Here is a 4,051-nt window from a genome sequence, read left to right as displayed (position 1 = left end):
CTTTACCTTGATACACTTGTTTCGTTAGTCGTTCATTTGGCATTCGCTCAACATGTCCGAACCATCTTAACCGATTTCTTTCCCATGTGTCTACTAGCGTCTTTTCTGCACCACATTCTTTTAGAATTATTTCGTTATTTACTTTGTCCATTAGCGTTTTCCCGCTTATTATGCGCATGAATCTCATGCCAATTGTGTTAATTTTACTCTTATCTTTTTCTTGATAAGTCCATGTCTCGCTACCGTATAGTACAGTCGGTACAAACATAGAATTATGTATTACCATTTTAGCTTTATTTGATATATTTTTACTTCTGATAAGGGGACCTGCTCTACCAATAACCATCTTACCTTCATTTATTCGTCTATCTAATTCCTCATCTATCTTCCCGTCCCTAGTAAATAAGCTACCAAGGTATACGAACTTATCAACTTGTTCAATTCTCTCATCATTTAATAAAATATTGCATTGTACTTTCTCACTATTTCCTTCGAACACCATAGTTTTTGTTTTATTTTCGTTAATTTTGAGGCCTATGCTCTTCATGCTTGCATCTAGTTTATTCAACATTCTTTGTAGGTCTTCGATAGACTCTGCCATAACAACCTTATCATCTGCGAACGTTAACCCTCGTACCCTTACTGTTTCGAGATCCACACCCTCTTCGTAGAAGAGAGCCATTCTTAAAGACTTGTCCATAAATAACATAAATAACCATGAAGACATAACGCATCCTGGTGAAATAGCTGCTATCAAAATGGAAGTGGCACAGCAGCTTCCTATTGATGAGCTCGCCTTGGAAGATGTAGAAAACGAAGACTTGATTGATGCTGAAGGCGTAGTTGCTTGGGAAAATGTATATCATGTACCGCAACCGTTAGAACCACATCCGGATATCAAGAACGATGATGTGGATAGGGAAATACCAGAAAAACTGCAACACCTTGAAAGGAATTTTGGTCATGCTTCACTAGAGTTCAGATATGTAGAATAAACACAAAGGCATTCTCTACCCAAAATGAACAAGACAAATGATCTGCGTGCACTAATAGCATATCTCGACAGCAAGGTTTTACCTACGTATTTAAACGTAACACAAACGGCTTTAACGGCGCAAAATCTTGTATACTGTGCAGCTGTGGCTACCATCAGAACGTTGGGCCGGAAAACTAGGCTTGCAAATTCTGTTTTTGTCCCACCAAGGGATCGAGAACCACCTTGGAAGATCAGGTTAGGTATGGATATCAGCAAAGTAAGGTGCAAATTGGGTCGATGAACTCAACACAAAAAAATAAATGGAACCAGAAAGCTGGTAAACCATGTTACTAAAATAGTCCACCCTTGGCACATCGAGACATTAACAACAGCAAGAAAAGTAGTGAACGAAGGAAACAAAATCGGAATTTTCAGACAGATGAAAGAAGGTTCTCTCGTGAACTGAGAGTAAAGTCAAATAACCAGCAAGACACCGAAGTCCCTCAATTGGAAGATATGACTAACTACTGTTCAGGTGTTTGGGGAAAAATAAACAGATGTAATTTGGAAAGCTAGGGCAAGCAATAGCCCTGAAACGCAACTGCCAAATACCACAGCTTTAGATGCTTACATGCTCTTGAAAAGGGCAAGTAATTGGAAAGCACCAGGTCCGGAAATGGTGCACAACTTCTGGTACAAGTACCTGTCGAGCGTGCATCTTGCGTTGGCAAGGTGTTTTCAGAAGATCGTTGAACACTCAGATCTGATGCCAGGCTTTATGCTCCAGGGTACTACGTATATGTTACCAAAAAAACCAGACGCTCGAAATCCATCTGACTTTCGACTGATAGCCTGTCTTCCAACAATTTAGAAATGTCTTACAGCTATCATTGCAGATAAGGTATATTCTCATTGTAACAAGAATGACGTTTTTACATAAGAACAAAAAGGATGTGTAAAAACTAGCGAGGCTATAAAGATCTAGTCACTATAGACGCTGTTGCCATGAATCAAGCTCGTAAGCATCAAAGGAACTTACACATGGCATACATTGACTACAAGCAAGCGTTTTCCTTCCGTGCTGCATGACTATTTGCTTGAAGTCTTAAAACTTTAAAAAATCTGCCCACGCATTGTTCAGCTTACTATGGTTCTGTTTAGCGTTGAATACATTGAGCAAAACACTAAACAGCATTTATCATCGGTTCAGAATTCACGATAATGAGAATGGTCATCAAGTGACCCATCTTCTTTACATGGATGACCTGAAGCTATACGCTTGTTCAGCCCATAAACTGCAGCAAGTGATCGATGTCACAAAGCAGTTTTCCAATTATATCCACATGGAGTTTAGGCTAGATAAATGTGAAACAGTGCATTTAATTAGATCAGAATTAAGGACCGCCTAGTCAGAGAACGAGTTCGAAAATGACATCGAGGCAATAGCTGCAGGCGAATCATATAAATAGCTGGGTATTCTTGAATCTAAGAGTATCCAGTATACGATAGTTAAGACAAACCGAACGAATGTCTTCACTACGAGACTCAGATTGATTATGAAGAGTTTTCTCAATAGGCAAACAAAATCAGGGCAATCAACACATATGCCATCCCGATTCTCACGTACTCCGTCGGGCTCATAAAATGGTCTAACACCGACCTTGAAAAGTTAAACAGAATTGTTCGCGTAGAAATGACGACAAACCGAACGCACCACAGAAATTCAGCGATTGAAAGGGCAGTTCTACCATAACATTTAGGGGGTAGGGGCGTTGGAGATGTCAAAAAACAGTGTGAGTCACAAAATATACAGTTGCGTGACTATTTTAACAGAAAACGAAGTGTTGCGCTTTACAGTAGCACTGTAAAGCGGATCTTGACTATACGTCCTTAAATTTTTCCTCAGAAGGGGCCTTGGATATCAGGGCAGAAACAATAGAGGAATTAGAAATACAATGGAGGCAGAAAGCCATCCATGGCGAGCACCCCAAAACGTAAGATCAAAATGAAGTGGATAGTTAGACATCCAATACTAGGCAGTCTGATAAGTCCCTGAAAAATGAAACACGGAGACGTTTTTTTGGCCAAAGTATGTTTTATTTTTCAACACACTCTTCTTTTAGGTCGATACAGCGAGTCCAACGATTTTCTAACTTTTTGATACCGTCCGAAAAGTACTCGATCGGAAGGTCTCCAAATGAGCTCCTCATTTAAGTAAAAACGCTTACCGGTGAGTCATCCCTTCAGGTTAGGGAACAAGTAATAGTCGCTGGGGGCCAGGTCTGGTGAATACGGTGGTTGAGGAACCAATTCGAAGCCGATTTCATGCAATTTTGCTTGTGCAACTAAGCATGAATGAACAGACGCATTGTCGTGATGATAAGGCGGTTTTTTCTTCTTCAAATGCGGTCGTTTTTCGGCGATTTCGAATTTCAATCGGTCCAATAATGATGAACAGTATGCTCCGGTTATGATTTTACCTTTTTCAAGATAGTCCACGAATATTATGCCATGTGCATCCCAAAATACGGAGGCCATAACCTTTCCGACCCATTGTTGTGTTTTTGGACGCTTCGGAGCACTTTAGCCTGGTGGACCCCACTGTTTTGCCTGTTGCGTTGACTCAGGAGTGTGGTTGTGGATCCAGGTTTCATCCATGATTATGAATCGGCGCAAAAACTCGGTCGGCTTACGCGAAAATAATGCCAAATTCTGCTGGGAAGTTGTCACCCGAATTCGTTTTTGGTCCACTGTGAGCAAACGCGGCACCCATCGCAAGCAGAGCTTCTTCATGCCCAAAACTGAATGCACGATATTGTTCACACGTTCCAATGATATGCCTACAGCATTAGCTACCTCTCTCAATTTTACTTTGGGATCATTCAACATCATATCATGCATTTTTTCGACATTTTCTGGTGTAGTGACCTCTTTTGGGCGCCTAGATCGTTCTGCATCAACTGTGCTCGTACGGCGACAACGAAACTCGGTAAACCACTTATGAATCGTTCCAATCGACGGTGCAGAGTCCGGGTAATACTTATCCAGCTTGGCCTTGGTCTCGGATATCGTTTT

At 41.0% G+C, this 4,051-nt stretch overlaps 1 protein-coding gene across 1 annotated transcript in view; it reads left to right on the top strand.

Moving 5' to 3' along the window:
• Positions 1 to 4,051, top strand: part of LOC117175523 (cytochrome b5 domain-containing protein 1) — a 158,607-nt gene that overhangs the window by 56,010 nt on the left and 98,546 nt on the right. The gene's annotated exons all lie outside the window — the stretch shown is intronic.

Source organism: Belonocnema kinseyi, chromosome 6 (assembly GCF_010883055.1).
Source record: "Belonocnema kinseyi isolate 2016_QV_RU_SX_M_011 chromosome 6, B_treatae_v1, whole genome shotgun sequence".
NCBI lineage: Eukaryota > Metazoa > Arthropoda > Insecta > Hymenoptera > Cynipidae > Belonocnema > Belonocnema kinseyi.
This window is presented reverse-complemented; position numbering and strand designations above follow the sequence as displayed.